Source organism: Leptonychotes weddellii, chromosome 1 (assembly GCF_054177405.1).
Source record: "Leptonychotes weddellii isolate Sample4059 chromosome 1, ASM5417740v2, whole genome shotgun sequence".
NCBI lineage: Eukaryota > Metazoa > Chordata > Mammalia > Carnivora > Phocidae > Leptonychotes > Leptonychotes weddellii.
Window position 1 is genome coordinate 135,714,566 of NC_138369.1, and position 24,818 is coordinate 135,739,383.

The following is a 24,818-nucleotide window of genomic DNA, read 5'->3' on the forward strand; positions in this document are numbered from 1 at the left end:
AAAAGAGAGAAAAATTAACTAATGATTCTAGCCTGGTGTTAGTTGGTTCAAGAAATAAATCCCTCTTCTGTCTCCCTTTAGCTCTTATCTGAATTCCCAAGTTTCCAACTCATTGGCTTCATACGAGAATGACCTAAATTATACCTTATAATATATTTTAGAATATATAGCTTTTTATAAGTCTTTGAGTTCAAATACCCATCTTTTCCTTCCACTCAAATTAAAGGTGCATTTAAAAAGGCTCAGCATTTCTTATATACTGACTATGTTCATTTGTTGTAGTCCCAATGCACAGTTGCATCGTTCCACAGATTATCCACGATGCTAAAAATTCTTCCCACACTTGCCTTTGACACAGGAATTGAAATAGAAAACCGAACCCATTTAAACAAATTTAGAGCTGCAGTTTCAGTGCTAAAAACAAGTTTTGATTTTTTTAGTGTTGTTTCCTCAAGAGAAATGATCATCTCATGTCCAAAGCACAGACTTTCTCATAAAGAGAATTTGGAGTGGGCTCTTATTTTCATGATGAAAACATTCAGATGTGAATTACTTCATCAAAAGGAGGAGATGGCTCATGATCAGGCAAACACAAAGCACCCAGAGCAGTACATGGTAGATTTTCAAAAAGAAATTACTTCTTTCTATATGTGAGAGCTCTTGTATTCATATTTAATTCTTCACAGGTAAACTTACTGACTACACACACTGATAGTTACTTTGCAATGTGTATAAAGCTCCTGTTGAAAAACTTAATATTGATTTTTTTTCCCCTCTGGGAATTTTGGAGCTAAACTAAAGAAAAATTTTGACTGATGGAAGATTTTGTTTAATAAAATTCCCAAATACTCTTTAGCTTAAAAGAAGGTTGCAAATGTCAGAGCTAAACAAGGATCCAAGAACTGCATGTTTATAAGAGAAAAGTTCTGTATTCTCGCTACACAGTTTTATATGGCCTCAGGCCATGTATTCAGACGTGGAGGTGTGGTCTCCTGTGCTGCATTATAAAGAGGCACCATTTCATTGATCAAATGCTCAGAGATTCATGGCCAATCAGTTCAATTGTACAAAGTGCTCTTGACTCTGACTAGGAAATCTGAACCTTAGCTCTACAGTACTTTGTAGAGCCATATACTGCATGTCTGTCATTCTTGTACCCTGGATTCTGGATACATATGCTGTCCCCTAGCTTACAAAGGACTGACATCTTTCACAATATACAGATAACACATCAAAGTGGGACTTATTAAGGATGTCTACTTCTACTGCTGGGACTCCATTAGAAATAACCTCTGCCAGGACTTTTTTGGCCTCAAATATGTCACCCCTATGACTGTTCCTAGTTCTGATGGTCTGAAGTAGATCTGGGGTACTGACTATGGAAATCAGTCTTTTGAAGCCCACAACCTCATGAATATCCAGAAGATACTCCATCCACCACCACCCTTTACTCAATGGACTACTAACTCACCATGGTTTGGCACCAGCTTATGTCTTGATTTGGCAGCACTGCATAAGTCCTTTGCAATTCTTGTGTTCATTCTATTATTCTTTTTTTTATGGGGTAGCTATTTATCCAAAGCTGGAAGACTACTTCTCCTATACTTCCTTCTAATGAAACATCTCTCCATAATTTAGATCAGTTATAATCTTTTTGCTGTCTTCTTGAGAATTGGCCTTTTCAAAATAATCATGGCTGCTTTTGCCATTATAAGAACTGAGTTGCATGGATTATATGCTGAACAATCCAGGGGACACCATTTGCATGGTAATATGAGTGTCACCCCTGGGATTGAGCAGTATGGTTCTCTCACTGAACACTAAGGAGTGCCACATCTAACCAAGACATAAATGGTCAGAGAAGGTATCCCAGAAGTTATGTAAAAGGATCCTTCTGACAAGTCACAGTTCCACTTATATGTCAGTCATTTCCCTCTCTGTGGAATTTATCCCACTGTGGTATAATTGGTTATTTTATTTCTTTGCCTCCTCAGCTATACCATGAGCTTCAGGTAGGCAGAGATTACTCACATTCTATTATCAAGTGGATAGCAAAGCATCTGGCACATTTTAAGACTGTGGAAAAAATAGGCTCAAAGACGTTCAGTGGTGTGCCAAATAGAAAGAAAAGGAGGTAAATCTGGGGGTGGGTGAGACTCAAATTGTCGGTGTCATACAATTCTTGCCCTGGCAAAAGTCATGTGCTTATGTAAGTATCTATAGGTCTGTATCTTAGAATTGCTAAAGATGAAAAATGCCATCAAACCTCAGAGTTTCAAGTCCAGCCACCCTCTGCACAGTGCACTCACCACATTATCCATAGCTCTTTAAGATGCTTAGCACCTTGAGACTGCCATTCTATCTTTTAGTAACAATACACAATGAAAATCATGATGCACACTAGTAACACCATGGCTAGCATTAGTACTTAGATCTGCTGTATGGGCATATGGCAAAGGATCAGGCACATTAATTTGATTTTCACGTAGAAATGCACCTGGGACTGAAGAGACATTTGCTGGGGAAATCTAAAAGATTTCCTAAGAAGTAAACTCTAAGAAGTATGAATATACCCTAAGAAAGGTGAAGGAGGAGGCAATAATATGCTTATATTAGTAAAGCCCAACTTAGACAAAGCAAAAATTTATACTCAAGCTGTACTATTAAATCCTCAGGACCAATTTCACCTACAACTTTAAGAATAATAAAAGAACAATACACAATGAAAATAGCTGCATAATAGTCAGCTTCAGAAATTAACCCAAACTTTGACCATTCAAATCTTTTTCTCCTGGGTCCATGTTTTCTTTTGTTTTGTTTTGTTTAATTGTGGGAATCAGACAACCAGCCCTGAATTAATCAGATCACCAATATTTTGTCTATTTTCAATAGACATCCACCAGATGTCTGTGCAGGGACCATGCTTATTAATTTGTTCATTCTATTATTCATTCATGCAAATTTATATTGTTTAACTTTCATATTCCAAGCATTATAGCAGATATTTAAATCTACTGATATGCAAAATGGGCATAGTTCCCACCCACATAAAACTTATGGCCTAGTAACCCATTTCAAAATACAGATATTGAACAATTAACTATACAGTTACAAATTTCAAGTGCTACAAAGAAAAATAATGTAGTGTCATGGATAACTGCATGACTCGATTTCTATATTTGACAAAAATGTCAATTAAAAAAAGGTGAAGTAAAGACATGTTTACTAAAATAAATATAGGAAAAAATTAATCACCAAAAGACTGTAAATTATTGAAAACTATAGAAAATAATCTTCAGGTCCAAGGAAAGTGATCTCTAATTGAAGTGAGCCTCAAAGAAAATGGTAGATGAGTGGGCAATATAAATATGAAAACTGAGTCTATAAATCAAAAGTAATAACGTCTGTTGTAGTAAACACATGAACAGAAAACTGACTTTAAAATTTCAGATAAAAAAAAAATCATAGAACTATAACTTATCAGTTGGAATGTGTGGTATTAATGGGGGTAAAAGTTCTAGTATCCTAATATTTTCAAAGAAGAGAGTAAAATAATTCAATAATTACAAACTTTAGTAAGTTAAATATGAATTTCTAATATTACCAAAGGAGTGGAAACAGAGTGTCTAAATTTTATACTAATAATGGATGAAAACATTATTTAAAATATTCAATAATCTGAAATAACAAAGAAAAGAGATAAAAACAGAGACCACAAAAAAAGGTAAAAAAATAATATGATAGATATAAATCTAAATATATTAGTAATTAGGCTGAGTACAAATGGACTAAATGCTCTATTTTAATAAAAAAGGTAAACTGGGAACAAAAAGTCTATACTGTTTATAAGGAATATATCTAAAATACATGACTATAGAAAATGTTGAAAGCCATTGGATGGAAAAAGACATGCCATTAAATCCTAATAAAAAGAAAAGTTGATATAACTATATTAATAACCAACAAAAGTAGACTTCAGGCAAATACAATTAGTAGAATTAAAAAGAATTACTTCAAAATGATTAAAGATTCAATGAGCAGAATGTATAGCAATTTTAAAATTATATGCATATATTAGCAAAGTCTCAAATTATTCAAAGCAAAATTTGACAGAAATACAATGAAAATTTGATAGATCTTCAAAGTCAGAAAGTTCAACACTCCTCTTTTAGGAATTGATAGAAAAGCATTTAAAAATATGAGGATATAAAAAAAATTGAAAAACAATTAACAAAGTTGACTTATCAACTGCAGAATGTACATTAATTTCAATCATGCACAGATCATTTATTAATGTTATTTATAAAATATTAACACGTACCAGGCCATAAAACATGTCTAAACACAAATCCTTCCAGATAATTAAAGAGACTGTTTCCCAACACATTTCACAAGACCAGCATTATCCAGATAACAAAACTTGACCAACATGTTGCAAGATGAGAAAACTACAGAACAATATATCCTTCATAAACATACATGTAAATATTTTCAACAAAATTTTAGCAATAATATCTAACAGTATGTAAAAAAGAAAATATATTATGACCAATTTGGAATAATATCAAGAATGCAAAAGTGGTTTAACATTTAAAGATCTATGTAATTCACCTTATTCACTAACAGACTACACACACACACACACACAATAACAGCCACAATGAAGCACATAGATTAATAGATATAGGGAAAGCATTTGACAAAACCCACATTCATTACTAATAGAAGTTTCCCAGAAAACAAGGAATTGAAGAGATGTCCCTAATCTGATAAATGTCATCTATGAAAAGCTTTCAGCTAACATCATTCTTTTTTTTTTTTTTTTTAAGATTTTATTTATTTATTTGAGAGAGAGAGAGAATGAGAGACAGAGAGCACGAGAGGGAAGGGGATCAGAGGGAGAAGCAGACCCCCTGCTGAGCGGGGAGCCCGACGTGGGACTCGATCCCGGGACTCCAGGATCATGACCTGAGCTGAAGGCAGTCGCTTAACCAACTGAGCCACCCAGGCGCCCGCTAACATCGTTCTTAATGGTGAAAAGAAGATGAATGTTGGCTTTTAAGATCATGATCAAAGTAAGGATATTCTCTCCCACCACTTCTATTTAACTGTGTACTGGAGATTCCAGTCAGCCCAGTAAGGTAAGAAAAAAATTAAATGACAACATTATTGGAAAAGAAGTAGTAAAATAATCTTCATTTACCAAAACCAGAATGGTTTTTGTAAAATATCTTCTGGAATCTAAAACAAATAAGCTAATAAATCTAATATGTGAAGTTAGCAAGGTTGTAGGATATAAGATGAATATACAAAATCAATTGGATTTCTCTGTACCAGCAATCAGTAATTGAAATACTGAAGATACCATTTACACTAGCATTAAAAATATTACTTAGAGGTGAATCTGAGAAAAGATATACAAGGCCATTACACTGAAAAATAGATAATGCTAAGAGAAATTAAGCATTAAAAAGATGGAGATGCCATGTTCATAGATTAGATGACTCAATGTTGTTAACCTGTCATTTCTCTCTAAATTGATTTGTAGATTCAATGTAATATCAATCAAAATCCCAGGAATTTTTGGTAGGCTTATATTTGAACAGACTGATATTAACATTCATATTGAAATATAAAGTATCCAGGGGGCCCCTGGGTGGTGCAGTCTGTTAAGCATCTGACTCTTGTATTCCGCTCAGGTCATGGTCTCAGCTTTGTGAGATCAAGCCCCACCTCAGGTCTGAGCTCAGGAGGAGTCTGAGTTTCTGTATCCCTCTCCCTCTGCCCCTCCCTGTGCTGGTTCTCTCTTTCTCTCTCTCTCTCAAATAAAGAAATAAATCTTTAAAAAAATATATAAAGTATCCAGAATAGACAAAACAACATTGAAAATAAAAGAATAAATTTGGAGGACTTTATAGTACTTTTTATTAACATAAATTAGCACAGGGCTCCTGGGTGGCTGTCGGGTAAGCGTCCGACTCTTGATATCAGCTCAGGTCTTGCTCTCAGGGTTGTAAGTTCAAGTTCCACATTGGGCTTCACTCTGGGCATGGAGCCTACTTAAAAATATATATATAGGGGCGCCTGGGTGGCTCAGTCGTTAAGCGTCTGCCTTTGGCTCAGGTCATGATCCCAGGGTCCTGGGATCGAGCCCCACATCGGGCTCCCTGCTCCGTGGGAAGCCTGCTTCTCCCTCTCCCACTCCCTCTGCTTGTGTTCCCTCTCTCGCTGTGTCTCTCTGTCAAATAAATAAAATCTTTAAAAAAAAATATATATATATATATATAAATAAATTAGCACATTTTGCAAACTGGTATAATGTTATGAGTAATGCTATAGCTGGGAAAGAAAACTAGTAAACTTGAAAAAACACACATATCCTGTGACTAGTCTTTCCATTTCTAAGAGTATTCCTTATAAATCTGCATGTTTATATGCAAAAAGAAACAAAATGCAAGGATATTCAAAGCAGCATTTTTCACATTTTCCAAAAACTGAAAAGAGCCCTTTAATAGTAAAATGGATGAATGAATTGCCATATCAATAAACCATAAGAATGTTACACAGCAATGAAAATTAATGAACTAGTTCTATGTGCAACAATATGGCTGAAACTTACAATCTTAATAGTGAATGGAGAAGAGCAAGTTATAGAAAATATATGCAGCATAATTACATTTACGTAGTATTCCAAAGAGGCAAAACTCAAGTATTTTGCTTGGGGATGCATACACAAGAACTAAAACTAAAGAAAAGGAATTGCTTTATAAACAGTGTCAAGATAATGGTTACCCCAAAGGAGAGGGAATGGTGGGAGGAGCCACATGTGGGAGTTCTGGAATGTTGCTATTATTCTTTTGCCTGACTTATATTTCCATGAGTTTGGCTTATAGCTGTTTTTTAAACTGAAAACACACTTTTTACACACTTTATTAGATGCGTACATTTATTCTATTTTATAATATAAGAGTTAAAAAAACAAAAACCACAAGTCTTCGTAAAACCTAGAGAGAGGTGTTCGGGTTCCTCTCCTGGCCTGGGCCAGACCTTGTGATTTTAAAGCCTAAGCACTAGTCTCTTATGAGGTGTCATAGGACCTATCGGCAAAAGGGTTGTGTTGGGGGATGGCTTACGCATTTTTTTTTTTAATTTTATTATGTTATGTTAGTCACCATACAATACATCATTGGTTTTTGATGTGGTGATCCACGATCCATTGTTTCCGTGTAACACCCAGTGCTCCATGCAGTACGTGCCCTCCTTAATACCCATCCCCGGGCTAACCCACCCCCACTCCCCCACAAAACCCTGTTTGTTTCTCAGAGTCCATAGTCTCTCATGCATTTTTAAGCTTATTCCAGCACTACTCCTGTGTCAAAAGTTGGCTCTCCAAAAATCTCTATTCCTGCTTTTTACACTCACCTATACCTACAGGCTAAAAACTCAGGTCTCTAGACTGTGGCTCACAAGCGTTAAGAGAAAATGTAGTGCTACTTGGGGCTGGAGGTAAAGACTCCTAACTGGAGTGTAACCAGTCATGATGGAACACTTTACCTACTCAGTGGAGCCTGCAGATTGGCCCTTCATGCGAACTGACAGCACCTCAGAATGCTGGATTGGTTCAGCAGTGAAGCAGGGAAAACTGTGTCCAAGTGAAAATAATCTGATACACAAAAATTCTCTAAATTGCTATAATGGTAGAGAAATGTTATGGTTGGTGCAAAAGTAAGTCATTACTGGAGGCAAATGACTGAACTAAAGAAATTTGATTTCCCCTGGATTTTAACTTCATGGGTGGCTGCCTGCAAGAAAACTCAATATATCTCTAAGACTTCTGCCTCTTTGCCAATTTGACTGAAATCAGCCTATAAAAGCCAAATGATTTCGTTCCACAAGAAAGTAGGAAAATATTGGAAGAGTCTATTTTTAATGGAAATTCAGAATTCCTTGAAGGCTATGGTTTCTTTGTCAAATTAGTTAGTGGAATCATAAATATTTCCGTTTCTTATGCATACAAAGGAGAACATTTGATCCCCAGCTGAAAGAGGTCAGTCTGAGATAAAGCCTACAAAGTAAACATCACCAGATGATGACATACAGGAGAACTAGGTCTGGTCACTTGAAAAATGCTTGCTTAATGTCCACAATAGCCAAACTATTGAAAGAGCCAAGATGTCCATCAATAGAGGAATGGATAAAGATGTGGTATATACATACAATGGAATATTACTCAGCCATCAGAAAAGATGAATACTTACCATTTACATCGACATAGGTAGAACTGGAGGGTATTATGTCAAGTGAAATAAGTCAATCAGAGAAAGACAATTATATGGTTTCACTTACCATATGTGGAATATAAAACAGTGCAGAGGACCTAAGGGAAGGGAGGGAAAACTGAATGGGAAGAAATCAGAGAGGGAGAAAAACCGTGAGAGACTCTTAACTATGGGAAAGAAACTGAGGGTTGCTGGAGGGAAGATGGGTGGGGGGATGGGGTGACTGAGTGACAGGCATTAAGGAGGGCACGTGATGTGATGAGCACTTATGTTATATGCAACTGATGAATTACTGAACTCTACCTCTGAAACTAAAGATGTACTATATGTTGGCTAATTGTATTTAAAGAAAAAAAAAAGAAAAGTGCTAGCTTCTGCAATTAGAAAAATTGATATTAAGGGGAAAACTAAGGGAAGATTCCAGTACCCATTCTGGTTTTAATTTCAGTTCCAGGCTGGCAAAGTCATGGGTTTGTTGGATCTAGGGGAAAGGTTATTGTCTAGAAAGGATCATGGATCAATGGTGTCTCCATTGGTGTGTTCTGGCTTAACAGAGTCAATAGGATATTAGGGGAGATCTAGACATGACTCCCTGAGCTTTCTTCCAATGGGAAAGCAGTCCGCAATTACAGATTGGAAGTGAAATGTGGGGAGAACAGCTCAATTAAAGAGTAAACTGCTTGTGGCCATGGACCATGCCTTTCTCTCATTCCTCTGTTTCCTAACCAAACTTACACTTCCTAAGACAGTGTTCCTGTGGATCATCCACTCAACAATTGTCAATTTGCTGAAAAATAGGCAACTTGCTTATTGTGGGAGAAAGCAAGAGTATGAGTTATAAGTACTTTTTCCTGTAGTCATGACATCAGTCGACTCTATATAGATCTGAGAAGCTAGCACTTCCATTTCAAACCACAAAAAAAGATATCTTGCTTACATTAAGATTTACCTTAATCTAGGAAGGTGATCATAAAAAATTATTACCATGACTGCTTCAGTCCCCTATAAATACTGAATGGTTTTCGCATCTTCCTATAACCACTTGGCCCATGTTTAAGAGAAGCAAGAAGAAAAACAGCCCATGGTGGTAAAATCTGTTGTACTTTAGCTACGTCCTGACTCAATTGACTTAAATAAAAAAGCCCTTTACTGACTTATCTATCTGCAACCCCAGAAATAGGATGAGCTTGAGGATGACCATCAACTCGTGGTTCTGGCTCTGTTTCTCTGCAATTTCCCTGGCTGTGTCCCCTTCTAAATAATGCTTACATCTTTGTGCTGCTTCTCTCATGGAGAAAAATGCCTGCAGTGGTTCCTGGCGTCACATCCATAGGCCACAAGAAAAAAAAAAAAAAAGAGGAAGAAAGAAAATACTCTTATCAAAGACTTCTAAGCAAGTATCCCAAGATCCATCCTGACTGGGTTGTTTCATCTCTGGACCAGTGATTGTGGATGGAGGAATGAAGTGGATTAATTAACACAAGCCAAGAAGGCTCAGCCTTGAAGCCAGGCAGAGTCCATTCTCCTCACGATTTGCTGAATGAGTAAGAGTAGAAGGCTGAACCAAAATTTAGAGGTCTAGGAAAGAGAAACATTATTCTGGGCAGGCAACCAAAAAAAGAGAGAGACTAAGAAAGAAAATAAAATAGCAATAGTTCTCTAGTTTGGCTGCATATTAGAATCATGGGGGCATTTGCAAATCCTCATGTCCAGACCAAAACACTGGGCCAAATACGTCAGAATCTCTAGAGGGAAGGGAGAGGGCAGGAGTTCTTGAGCCCCCACGGCTGATTCCACTGTGACTGCAATGAGACCACGGCATTGCATGGGAAGAGTTTATTACAGGAAGACAGAACTAATATCTGTCAGCTTCTCTCCTCACGTGGGGATTTTGAAGAGAGATGAGTTGGTTTTATTCCCCAAGCTCTGGCAGCTTAAAGCCACCTGAGCTGACAGTTGTATTTCCCCTTACAAAGGGGCTTACACATAGTGGAATTATACTTTTCTAGCCTCACAATGAACAACACAAAGGTTACAACAGTGGCTAAATCCCACGTGGGAAGCACAGAGAAGGCCATTGTAAGCACTGCTTTCCCAGAGTGACAGAAAATAGAGGGGGATTACAGATGGGTTTAAAATACTGTTTCCTTCCTGCCACCATTAGCGGTGTTTGTAGAGTGTGCAACCTTGCATCCCTGAGCCCAGTGCGGTCAGCTGGGGCATGGCTTTGTTTTGTTTTGTTCTCTGGTTCTCATCACTGTCCTTTCATCCGTTCACTACTCATTTTCTCACTCTGTTTGCTATTCTGGATCCTATGGCTTCCCTCCTGAGAATTTACCAGAGCAATCAGGCTGAATTACAAGAGAGAAACCAAACCCCCCTTCAGACTTTCCTGCTTTTCTTTCTTCTTCTTTTGGGGAGGAGGGAGTTATAAGAGGAATAAAAATTTTCTTTCTTGTTTGACTTCTAACACTGCTTGGGCTCCGTGTTGGAAAGTCTTACCTTCTCTTTCAATTTGTTTTTAAAGAAAGATTACAACAAACAAAACTTCATGACAGAGGAAACAATTTTCCAGAATGCAAGAGTCACTCAGACTGTAATTTTTCAAAGGCCCAGGCTGGGACACATTGTCATGAAATTATCAGAGCACTAGGAAAAGAGAAGACCCTCAAAACTTCCAGAGAAGTAACATATTAAGTCTCAAGCGAAAGGTAGGGAATCATTGTGGCAATGGACTTCTCAACAGCAACTTTGCTAACAGGAAGATAATGTTCTTCCAAATACTGGAGTAAACGTTCTCAAAATTATTAGTAAGTGTGAGGTGTATTGTAAGCAGGTATGGAAACAAGAACATAGAAAAAGTTAAATGATTAGAAAGTGAGAAGAGCACATTTAGTAGAGCCACCTTAATGGGTAAGGGAACAGGATCCTGGGGCGCCAGGAATTTTCAAAAGAAATTTAAGGGTCTTTAATCTAGTGCTTCACCATCAACCGAAATCAGCTGCTTCCTACTTTTTGCTATATTCTCTCTCCTCTTCTGACTATCCGTCTTCCTTTTCACTCCTTTCTTTATACTTGTTGGCTTTTCAATTTCTTTTTCTTATATGAGTTGCTGGTCTTTTAAACATGCACTGGTTCAAATTTTTGAGATATGAAACTTGATTTCTTCTGCTTGTCTTTTCATGCCAAGGCACATGATAGGTCGCTGTGGACTAATCAGGTTCTCACCCCCTAATTGTCAACTGAAGGTGGTGGGAGGATATAAAACATTTAAAACTGTGGCAAATTTGTCTTGTGTGGCAAAGGTTATGAACAAGGCATCTTTACTTTGAGCAGTGGTCCTTCACCTGGGAGCTTATTAGACATGCAGATTTGGAGGGCTTCACCCCAGATCTACTCATTCAGAAACCCTGAGGGTGAGTGTCAGTCATCTGTGTTTTGGCAAGCCGTCTGAATGATTCTGATACACACTAACATTTGAAAACCAGAGCCTTATCAGGGGCTATCACAATATTATTGAATATTTGGTTTACATAATCTCTCTGTATCTAAAGTTTTCCAGTGGTAAGAGGCAACATTACTTCCTTTTCATTTTTTTTCTGAAAATGTAATGGAATTTTATATATTATCTGTTCTTAGGTATGGGTTGTGCATGGATGGAAGGCAGGTGTATAATTAGACGAACGCACATTCTCCAATAAGACAACACTAATACACACAGAACTTCTGGCACGTTTTATAAATGCTGTAGGTAGCAATAAAAGTTTCCTTGCATGTTTCTAGCCATAAGAAACTTTCCTTTTAGTTTAATTTGACCGACTCTCCCAGTCATAAATCCATACTCTTTCCACTAGAGTGATACAGAATGAATTTAGATTTGACTCTCACTTACTGAGAATCTAGTATATGCCTTGTTATCTCTTTTAGATCTCCCAATTACTCTGTGTATTAGGCATTTTTACATGCTCTCTGTGGGTAAGTCCTTGGGACATTTGTAGACACCCTTATGTATCTCTTTCCAAGCAAAACAACCCTAGCTCTGTCAGTTGTTTCTTTTATGATATGATCTTAAAACCTTTCAAAATTCTGGTTGCTTTCCCTAGATGCTCAGTTCCTCATATTTCAATATTTAAATACTACACATGTAAGCAATGGTCGGACACATGTGGCACATTACCTCCTTTATTCTGGACACAGTATTCCTATTAGAGAAACCTAAAATTATCCTCAATTCCCAGCCATATAATTGTGATTCATATAAGCTGATGTCATCACAGGTCTCCCCTGACATGATTTTTTTTTAACTGAAGTGTATTTTACATCTGTTCCTATTAAATATCATTTTAGTAGTTTTAGTCATCATTCCAATCTGTCATGATTTCTTTGAACTTTGATTCTATCTTCCTTTCTTTTTATTAGCTATTCCTCCCATATGTCTATCATCTGCGAAGCTTATAATCGTGCTTTTTTGTCTTTGTTCAAGTTGTTGATAAAAATGTTGGGTAGAACAGATTCCCATAATAATGCACATAATACTAATATTTTACATTTGCATGGTGCTAAAGCATTCACAAAGCATATTCATATACATGATCTCATTTGATTCTATAATCCTGGATGGTAGGAAGGGCAACCTTATTTGCTTTTCCTCTCATTATGGATAAAGAAATGATGCAAAGAGAGCATGAGTCACACGACTAGTGGTAGAGAGTTAGTAGTATAACTTAAATGTTTTAAGGAGGCTTTTGTTTAAGGAGGCAGCAGTAACCCAAACATGAAGGAAAGGCTTGGGGAGTCGGGGACAACTAGCAGCCAAGATGAAAGCGAAGATGCTGTGAACCAGAACACAGACAACTATGTCCATGAAGTCAAGCTGGACTTACAAAGAATTCCAGGAAACTCTGACCTACTTACATTTTTTTGAGGTCCCACAAGAATATTTAAGAGCTTTAAATGCACCAAACTGGAATGTGTATTTGCAATACCATTCTTTGCTTTCCTGGATGGTCACCTGGATTGAGTCAGTGGCTTGGCAAAGCATCCAAAGAGCATGGCTACTGCCCTTCCTGGGGCATGTGATGGAGAGGTTAGCATTTGGAACTTGACTAGATGAAAATGTATCTGTACAATACAAGCACATGAGGGTTTTGTACAAAGAATATGTACTTACTTTTGTGGGACTTCTTTTCCTACTATTGGTGATGACAAACTGAAGCAGTGGAAAATGGACGGACCAGGCTATGGGGAAGAGGAAAAACCGTTGTATATCATATTAGGAAAGACATCACTGGAAAGAGACTGTTTTTGCCTCATGTGGATAGCAAGTAGACATATGGGATGAGCCAAGAAAAAGTCCTGTATGTCCAATGTCCTGGGGATTTGACAGGAAAACTAGTGTTAAATTTAACCCAATTAATACACTTATCTTAGAAAGTTGTGCTTCTGATGGGAATATAGTACTATATGATATGAGGCACACTAGTCCTCTGAAAAAGTGCCCCTTAGATATGAGAACAAATACATTTTGTTGGAACCCTATGGAAGCTTTCATTTTTACTGCTGCAAATGAAGATTAGAACTTCTATAGTTTTGATATGCGTGCATTGGACCATCCCCTAATGGTACATATGGATCATGCATCTGTGGGGCTTGATGTGGATTACTTTCTCACTGGGAAAGAGTTATGTCTGCTAGTTTTGATAAATCTATTTGAATCTTTCCTGTGGACAAAAGCAGAAGCGGGGAAGTCTATCACACAAAGAGAATGCAACATGTGATCTGTGTAAAATGGACTTCTGACAGCAAATATATTATGTGTGGATCTGATGAAATGAACATTTGTCTATGTAAAGCTAATGCTTCTGAAAAGTGGGGTGTGCTTCCATCATGAGAAAAAGCAGCCAAAGGTTATAACCAGAAGTTGAAGAAGAAATTTCAACATCATCCTTACATAAAACACATTGCTTATCACTGAGATCTACCAAAATCTGTCTACAGCCAGATTCAGGAACAGTGCATCATGAAAGAAGCTCATCAATGAAAGGAAGTGAATTGTTTCAAACATAGCAAGCCTGGATCTGTGTTGATTGTGTCAGAGAAAAAGAAACACAGAGTGGCAATTGTGAAATAACACTTGATATTCCTACCAATTCTGATATATAATTATTTGTTTCATTTTTAAAAATTATTTATTTATTTCGGTGGGGAGGAGCAGAGGGAGAAGGATAAGCAGACTCCACATTAAGTAAAAAGCCTGATGAGGGGCTCGATCCCACAACCCTGAAATCATGACCTGAGCCAAAATCAAGAGTTGGAAGCTTAACCAACTGAGCCACCCAGGGCCCCTATTCGTTACATTTTGATTTACAAATTCTGCAAGTAAAAGTACTGGCTTTTCTGAACCACTAAGGGTAATGGAGAAAAGAGAAACCACTAAGGGTAATGGAGAAAAGAGAAACCACTAAGGGTAATGGAGAAAAGATGACAGCAGATCTGAGTTTTCTAGGGCAAGCATGAGTTAGCCAGATAGACATGAGGGATAAAGGGCAGTCCAGCCCAGAAGAGTAATTATACAATGACCAGACGTATGGGTATGGGGGGAGTGTTAGAAGATGATGGAGAATTAGACAGAGACACATAATTTAGAAATGTTTTCTTTTACTGATGGTATCACCCTACTTGTAATGTTAATTAACCATGTCCTGATGAAAATCTTAAATATCTTTAATTTTTTTAAGAGGAAACATCATCAATTATTTCCTCTTGACTTTTTTCACATTTAATTTCTCCGTGTTTTAGATTTAAGAAACTTAGATGGTAAATTAAGAAAAAAAAAAAAAAAGGAAAATTGTGCCTTGATTGAGTTACCTAACTTTATTTGCATAGCTATGTACATTTTAAAATAGAGCACAATATCAAAACAAACAATAATATCCCTGCCATGTTATGTAGAGGTATGATTACACAATTTAAAACTCAATTTTATTGTGCATACGTGAAGACTGGTTTTTGATTGCTCAATTTTTTTTTCCCCAAACTCATAACAATTTCATTCTTCATCTTAAAGTTCTAAGGTTGAACTATATTTGCATTATCCATAAAAGAAATCAGAAGTATTTTCTCTGTATGAAAATTTCCCCCCATACTTCATAACCTGAAAATGACTAGCAATTTGTGCACTAAAAATAGGGGGGGGGGACCTCTTTGTTCTCAGACAAGGGCAAGGGAGTTTGAGAATCAAAGGATAATTTCTTGAAAGAAAAGGTTGAACAGGTCAAAACAGAAGGTGATACTGGATGTTGTTTTGAAATGCTAACAATAGCATCCCTTCCTACTTGCCTCCTGTTACATGGTCTCAAATAAAACTGTCAGAGGCTAGCATCCCAGGGTCTCTCTGCAGACCCTCTTTAAGAGCCATAAAGACCCAGTGTTCTCCATCGACTTGCTTCTACTTTAGAGTGAGAGAAACACACACGATGAAAGGAAGGTTAAAATCTAAGGCAGACAACAAGGAAGCAGCTGAAAGGGCTGGTTCACCCTGCAGCGTAATGAAAGATGTTGGTTCTGAGAGGGAAGTTACACTTTGTCAGAGACTTCTGGTTGCCTAGAAGTTTGCAGTCAAAGAGGAGTTGGAGTCTGATGTGGTTGCGAGGAAGTGGTGCCCATGTTGCATCACTCACCCGTGATACAAGGGCCACACCAAGCACATGTATTGAATTGGGAACCTCTGGGAAGTCCCCCAACAGGAGGCTTCCAGTTGTGTTCTGCCGAAGCAGTCAACTCCAAAGAGACCTGGTGTTCCGACTATAAAGAGAGTGTGACTGAGACTCATGGGCTTTTCCTGCCATTTCTGTTGTGTCCTTTGTCAGGCAGCACCTGGCAAGCCATATCCATGTACACAGAATGTTTTACCACATTGTGAGGAAACCTCAAAGCCTTAACTCCCTATGAAATGGATTTGGTTAAAGATCTATGGACCTTCTAATCATAATATATGAGACAGTCTCGTCTAGAAAAAGAGCCTGCATTTTCAGATGAAAAATTGGCTTTCTATTGTCAAGGAGAAAAAGGATTGCTCAGGATTCTAGAAGCCTATAGCCTCCTCTTTCCTTCTCTGTGTTGAAATGTTAGGTGGAGTGTGAGTTTTGATGAACAGGGCTGAAAGGAAGTAACACGTCAAGAAAAGAGGGAACCAGATGCAGTTTGGGTTAGACTCTAACAAATGCTACTAGCTTCTTCACCACTTAAAATTCTTGGGGGACAATTGTTGGTCTCAGAGTACAAATAACTTTCTTTGCCAGGACATATTCAAGGGGTTGCTTTTTTCCTTTCATCCTAGATACTTAAGTGATGCACTGAGAATATGGAATGTTGTGATATGCCAATTGAGTTGTTGTCTATTCATATCCTTGAATAGCTGTTTCAATTTAGGTACTGCTGGCCATCAATTTGCTTGCCTGCAAAATGGGGACATTGGATTTGAGTATTTCAAAGATCTAATTCATTCATAAATGTGTGCATAACCATTCTGAGGCATGTTGGAGGGTAGATTTAGGAACTCTTTCCCTGGAAGAGGAAACTGTCAAAATGCGACTAGGAGGATTTAACCCTCTTTGTTTCTACCTGGAATTATCCTACTGTAACAAAGAGAAGGCAAGTTATTACTCAACACCCAAAATGACTATCTTCCTTCTAAAGGAAATGAGATAATAATTTCTATGTACTATTCCTTTCCTCTCATGGAGATTGGCTGAGATGAAAGAAAGTAAGGAAATCTCAAAGTTGCTTCCAGGTCATTTGTGTTCTTTGAGGGGAAACCTGGAAGAATCTCTGTTCCCTAGTGAATCTTTGCGTATGCAATAGCAGGGTCTGAGCCGGATAGGCTGCTGTCCATAATAAAGTGAAGGAAGGTGTCCTCTCTGGGAGGCTATAGGAAGAATCCCCAGAAAATAGTGAAGCATAGAATTCTTAGACAGCGAGGCAGTAGACCGAAGCGGACACCTGTCACATCAGCACTTAAGAATTAAGTCTGCTCCATGCAAATGCCTTATGTGAGAAGGTTTGAGTAAAATGAAAAAAAAAAACAGCTAGAGGAAGTGAGACCTGAATAAGATCATGGTTCACTGGAAGATAGGACTCAAAACTAGAAGGGATTATTTTTGCAAGCATTTTTGACATGAGTTTTGGAAATTTGGGGTAATGGGATCAAGACACACAAAGAATATGTATTATTTACCTATTTGTCTCTGGTTTCTGAAGATGATTACCACCTAGGGAGCACACCTTTCCCATACCTTGTGTTCTTGTGCCTAAAAGTTGTTAGGAAGCTCCACACATGTGACCATGTTTGCCTTTTAAATGAGGCATAATCAACTGCAAGGGCTTCATGCTCCAGTTTATAAACTATGAGGACTAATTTGGTATAATCCATATAATATAGTTCATTATGAAGGGAGACATTTAAAAGTTATAACTTTTATCTGTAATGTAGACTTTATCCCATTTTACTTATTACTTTTTCCCAGCTATAATGTTAGAGTCACTATAAATGTTCTAATCTATCAGCACACCCTCAAACATTTTTCATTCCTTTAGAAACTTGGGAGCTGTTGCAAGTGATAATCAATACTAGATGGGACTGTTGAATTCCTTGATATCATAGCTTTTGAAAAAAACACTAAGTTTTATTGAAAACATATTCACGATGCTCTAGTATCATACCTAGCACATAGTAATTGTGTAATAAGTACTAGGTATTGCCAATATTATTATGTTTGCAGTTATTATTGGGTAACCAAGTCTGATCCTTTTTACCACTATCATCTCATTAAAACCAAACAACACTTTAAGGTGAACACCATTATTCTAGTTTCATAGAAAAGGAGCCTAAGGTTCAAATAACCCAAGTGTTACTTACTTTCCTATATTTTAATAAATAGAAAAATGGCAAACTGACTATTCAAACCCAAAGCACATGTTCCTTCCATGACACACAGTTTTTTCAAAATTCAGGCTGCCTTCACTGGGGATGAAGTGATTATAGGTGGAACACAGAAAACCATAAAAAATATTTAATAGGTTTAATTAATTTTAATATATGTAAGAAAAATATTTATGACCAGTAGTTATGGATTTGGGGGTATAGCAGTGATTATAAAAATATTCTTTTTTTTTTTTTAGATTTTATTTATTTATTTGACAGACAGAGAGACAGCTAGCGAGGGAACACGAGCAGGGGGAGTGAGAGAGGGAGAAGCAGGCTCCTGGCCGAGCAGGGAGCCCGATGCGGGGCTCGATCCCAGGACCCTGGGATCATGACCTAAGCCGAAAGCAGACGCTTAACGACTGAGCCACCCAGGCGCCCCGATTATAAAAATATTCTTAAAATCTTTTTTATCAGTGTAAAAATGCACATTAAACTTAAAAATATGTATTCATAATAATACAACTGTAAAAAAAGTCACAAAAGAGGTATTTGAATGACTGAAATTTATTCTTTTATTTATTTATTTTTTTAAATGGCTGAAACTCAGTTTGCAGTAAATCACACTTCCTGGACTTCTCAAACTTCTCTCTTCAGGAACTCGCTGATGGCTTGGGGACTAGAAAAATCTACCCATACACATACACAAAACAGCTTATCTTAAAATACCCCTAAAAATTTTGTCTACTAAATTGTTATTGTCAAGGAAATATCATTCTAAAAGCAAGTAAAGCTTCTTATATGCTGTAACATCACCATTTCTCTTTCCCCTCACTCGCTACTTCTTGCACTCTTCTCTAAGCTATTGCCTCAAGGGACGACTCCAGGCATCTGAGGAAGGTGGTTGTCTGAACACCTGAGGGACTTGATCCACTCCAAATGTTGAATTTTATTTGGGCCATCACTCTCCAGAAGGAACATCATACCAGAGGGGCATGGGCAAATACCTGCCCTGCTGTTGTTTTCCTGTCTGTAGAAGGCACCCAGAGATCCCCCAGCTCCTGGTATCCATCCTTCAATGTAGGCTGGACCTGGTGATTTGTATCTATTGGATAGAATCTGACAAAAGTGATAGGATGTCACTTCCATGGAATTAAATTACAAAAAACTGTGACTTCCATCTTGCTGCACTCTCTCCTCTTTGACGTCTCCATTTGTACTTTGATGAAGCAAGCTGCCATGTTGGAGAGGCCCACCTCATAAGCTGTTGAGGGTAGCCGCTTGCCAAAAGCCTTCAAAGAACTGACACTCTCAGCCCAAACCCGTGGTGAATGGTGTCCTGCCAATAATCATGGGAGTGATCGTAGGGTGGATTCTTCTCCAGTTGAGACTTAGATTCAGTAGGCACAGCCTGCACCTGGATGGCAGCCCATGGGAGGCCCTGAGGAAAAGACCCAGCTGAACTGTGCCTAGAGTCCTGACCTGCAGAAACTGTGAGAAAATAAATGTAGTTGTTTCGAGCTACTGAGCTTGGGAGTAGCAATAGATACCTAATGTACTGCCTTACTAAATTAGATTTTAAAAAGGTCACATTGTGGACCTTCTCTATACCCATGGCTGTATTTTACTCACTTAGGGAAAATTTGTCATCAGATACATTTTATTGACCTTTAACTTCCTGCAATATATTCCTCATTTCTAATCCCACCCACCCCACCTCCAGTTATTTCTGGTAGATACCCAGGATGTTTTTTCTCTCACATTTCCTTCTGAATAAGTCCTATCAGCTATAGTGAGGTTTCTGTCTTTTCTTCCTATCTGTCCATAGCTGTCTGCTGCTGAGCCCTCTGTTACTTATAAAGCTGGGGTAGAATTTGTCTGCCCTGCTTCCAGTAGGCAACAATTCAGCTGCCCCACTCCAGGAATTTCTACCCTCTCTGCGCACTGACATAGAGGTTCTAGAGCTTTCCAGTGTGTCAGGGCAATATGGGAAAGGCTCTGGAGCCCTTGATAAGCTGAAACAGTTGCAATTCCTGGGCTGAAAAAGGAAGAAAGCCTATTTTCCCATTGCTTACTTTAAGCTTTTCTTCTTTTATTATATGGACATTTAAAGCCATAAATACTCTTTTAAGCACAGCCTTAAAGACATATCACAAATTTTGAGGAGCTTTTTTCTCTTTTTAGCTTCAGTCTCTTTTCTCTTTGTAATTCAGTTTAGATAGTTTCTATTGCTATGTCTTCAAGTTCACTGTTAGTTTTTCTTCTGCCTTGTCTAATTTCAGTGAGTTTTTAATTTCAGATATGGTGTTGTTTTAGCTTTGGGAAATTATTGTTTTTCATATGCCTTCCATTTCTCTCCTCATATGATCATGTTTTCCTTCAAATCCTTTAACATATTTGTAATATCTCTTTCAAAGTTCTTGTCTACTAATTCCAACACCTCTGATTTTTTCTGACTCTATCACCACTGACTGATTTTCTTCTGATTATGGGTACATTTTCTTCTTTCATCCTAGTAATTTTTGAATGCCTATTAGATCATACAGAAATTGGGGGCACCTGGGTGGCTCAGTTGGTTAAGTGTCTGCCTTCGGCTCAGGTCATGATCCCAGGGTCCTGGGATCAAGCCCCACATCGGGCTCCCTGCTCGGCGGAAGCCTGCTTTTCCCTCTCCCTCTGCCTGCCACTCCCTTTGCTTATGCTCTCTTTCTCTCTGTCAAATAAATAAATAAAAAATTTTTAAAAAAGAAAAGAAATTAAATTGCAGAGTTTCTGGATTCTGTTGGCTTCTTTAAAGAGTAGTGAGATTTGTTTACGCAGGCAGTTAAAAGCACTTGCTAATCAACTTGATCATTTTAAAGCTTGCTTTAAGCATAAGCCTTGTTTATTAGCTTAAACCTAGAATATCCTTTACTCTAAGGCTTATCTACCTTGACTATGAAAGTAGGACATTCTGGAACCTCTACTGAATGTTCCAACCAGGACTCTCCTCTCTGCTTGCTTGCAAATCAAATGTGTCCCAAACCTGTGTGATCTTTAGGAATTGTTTGGATTACAACTCTTTAGGAGCTGTTCTTTTTCTAGTGGTTGTTCTTTGCCTAGTCTTATGAAGACCTATCTCTGCAGGTCTAGCTTATATTCAGCCAATGCCTCAAGGAACCCCTGTGCAATTTCTGGCTAGCCTTCTCCTCTCTGGTACTCTCCCCAGCAAAGTCCAACCACCCCACTCCCCTCAACTCTGATCTCTGTTACCTCAACTCTGCAAAATCACTGCACTCTCCTTAGATTTCTCTTTCCTGTGCTTGGCTATCATTCAGCACCCATCATTTGTTTACCTTTTCTCAAAGGTTGAAGTCTAGCCTATTGTATAATGTCTGAAAATGGTTGTTTTCTATTTTGTGCGGTTTTATATTTTATTCAGTTTTTTAGTTGTTTCAGCAGGAGGGTAAGATTCTGCCACATTGGTTCCTAAACAGAGCTTTTCTGTGTCCTAATATTTTAGAAGAAATGAACAACTGGTTTATCAGTTTTCATTTCTCTTCTCCTTAGAATAAGGCATCATTGGGATTCAGCTGGAAGGCATCTCCAGGTGACAGTCACCAAGTTATATTCAGAATTACTTCTCTCTTTTACAACAATGCTTTGCTATTAGTCCAAGCATTCTGCATATTCCTTCCTTCCTTTAAAATGGGTCTCCACTCAAGAGTCTTTAGTAGTCGTGCAAATAGACACCGGTCAGGCCAGGGCCACCAGACTAACATATTAGCCTAAACATGCCTGCATCTAAGCATGGGGTGTAGCTCAGACTTAGGAGTTCTACCCTCACTCCTAAACCTTTATACACTTATGAGATTCCCTTTATTTTGATCAGATATATAATGACACTCTGGCTCCTCCTTCCCCCCACCACTCATTTGAGGTACGCAAAAGAACTCCTCCTTTTCAATTACTTTCTTTAGAAACTTTTCTATAAGAGATTACCAGTTTTGGTATTCACCTCCTGTGAGTATGTTAGGGAAAATATCCTGCCTATAGCATGGTTCTGAAGAATCACATGAGCAGTTGTCAAAGACTAATATGGGTGGTCTTTATTTTTCTGATATCAAATCAAATCTAACACCCAATCCCTGTATTTCCTAAGGCTAATGAGAAATTGATTTTCTGATATTCGTTGAGATTCTTCCCTTCAGGGTATGAAATGATTCTAAGGGTCTCACTCAAAGTATAATTTTTAGGGAGATAGCTCTGGTTTGGGAAACATATATGTTGTTTTTCATTTTCTAAATCTGGACATGGCACCTGAAGGGAAGAGGCCCTGTGGTTTTTGTGTTACACTTGAACAGAAGGATCTCTGTGGCACCTGGAAGCTGTACTCATGTGGTTTAACCTCTGTAAAAGTGAAATACAACCAGTCTGCTTCCAAGATTTTCCATCCGCCTTGGCCCTGTCAAGGAGTAGTGCAAGCACTCCTGATCTTTTCAGGGCCCCTCTCCTCTCCTGGTGTTGAGGAATCTCTTCTGTCTTTTTCGTCACCAAGAACTTGCCCGGCTCCCCACAGGCATTGCATTATTTCCCATCTTCCTCATAAACAGGTATTGAGGTGGTGGTAGCGATCTCTCCGTTCTGCCGTCAGTTCTGGGGTGAGAGAACACTAACATCTATTTCCTAAAAAGAAAATTGAGAATTACAGAAAGACACACACACACAGATTGTCTCAATAATTTACCCCATTTTTTGGGTCTAAGTTCAGTTAGCTGCTGGTGGTCTCATGTATGGTTACCGTGCTGTATTTTCTAAACAATTTTAACTATGATATCTAATAACTATTGTTTTGGAGTCTCTATTATTTTAACTTTTATAATATGCACGTTTACAGCTTCTTGAGAAAATGAATTCCATCTTCTCAATGGGGACAGAGCCTGAAGGAGAAAGACAAAGGGTAATTTTGTAAGAAATTGAAATGTATCCCTCTGACGATTATGGCAAAGAGCCAAAAGATCTCCTAAGTGGCAAGTTTTTTATTTCAGCAAATGTGAATTTAGCATCTACTATGGATACAATACATAACACACTCTTTTAAGTATTGGAGATAGATTCAAAATGGTCTCTACCCTTCAGATGCTTGTATTCTGACAGACTACTATACTGCATTATGCTTGCCTCCTAGTCTTCAATTTTCACTCCTCTTTTTCTATCTCTCTTTCTCTGTCTCTCTCTCTTTCCCTCCTCTTCTTTTATGACTCTGTCCCTCCCTTCATGGGTCTTCTCCTGACATCTCTGCTTCATTCTTCCTGTATGCCAAATTTTCTCTCTGTCTCATCTTAATCAGAGGGTTTTTTTTCCCCTTATAACTTTCCCATGCTAGCATGATGGCCACCTAACCCCATTCTAGCTACTTTTCACTTTTTTAATTTAGCTACTTTTTACTTTAATTCTCATTCTTAACTGCTTCCATCATTCAGATTTATAATGTGTAACCCACGTGAAAGTACACAAACTCATGTATTCTTCACAATGGTGTTCTGCAGTAGGCAAGGCAGCTGTTATTATTTATATGTTACAGATGTATTTATTAAGGCACAAAAAGATAATGTTACAGCCATAATTTAGTAAGAGAAATTGAAGAATAGAACAAAGACCTTCCAACTCTCAATACCAAGTTCTTTGCAATGTACCACAAAGTCCTTCAAGTTTCTTATGCTTGCAGTGTAGCCCTTAACCACATGCAAGATTGTGTTGTTTGGTGCCACTGAGATTGTTTTAAACACTCACCATCTTCAGGTTGGGGGGAATTATGTCTTGCTCATCTCTCCTCTGCCAGGGGAGTGCATTCTGCATTAGCTATTTGATAAATAGTTGATGATATGATCCTAAATATGCCCTGGCAAAAAGTAGTGTACTGGGGTTGGGCATGCTGAGAGAGCTGAGTGGGACAGTGGCACAATGAAGGGAGATGTTCTCTTAGAGATCATGTCAGTTGGGTTTGCATATTTTGTACATTTCTACACCGATGAAATGGGATGGATGATGCAAATGATAAGCCAGTGTTGAATCTCTCTTCTTACTTGCATGGAATTTTAGATTGTACACTTCATTCAGTGAAGATGGAAATGGAGTTCCAACTATGGGAGGGAAAATTACCATTTCCCCCAGAAACAGATTGATTTGACCTTTAACACTGATGTTAAAAAAACACGGAGTTTCCTCCCCAACACACATAGCTGCCCTTTGATTCTGGGAAGGTTATCACTTTTTCTTCAGTGACTCTCTTCTGCCTCTCTGCTTTATTTATGTTGCTCTTGGTGGGGGTCTACAGGGAATTTTAGCTTGAAGGGATGCTGTTCCTCATTATGTAGATCATGTGGCCATAGGCTTTATGTCTTAATGAAATGGTTCTTAGTTTATCTATGCTACTTTTTCACATCAGAAGGAGTTCATGTATCACAGTCTCCTTGTGTAGTTTCATGACATTAACACCTGCCTTCTCCTTGTTGCAAAGAGATGTATTGAAGATTTATGTTTATAAGAAGGATTGAACGCCTTTGAGCTAGTTGCCACCAATGTAAATATTATTACATCCAATTTATGAATGGAATAAGGAGCACAGATTGATTGTC

General features: G+C 38.0%; 1 pseudogene; it reads left to right on the forward strand.

Annotated features, from left to right (window-relative positions):
- The first annotated feature begins 13,135 nt into the window (after positions 1–13,135).
- On the forward strand, positions 13,136–14,409 carry LOC102746350 (DDB1- and CUL4-associated factor 13-like; annotated as a pseudogene).
- The last annotated feature ends 10,409 nt before the right edge of the window (positions 14,410–24,818 follow it).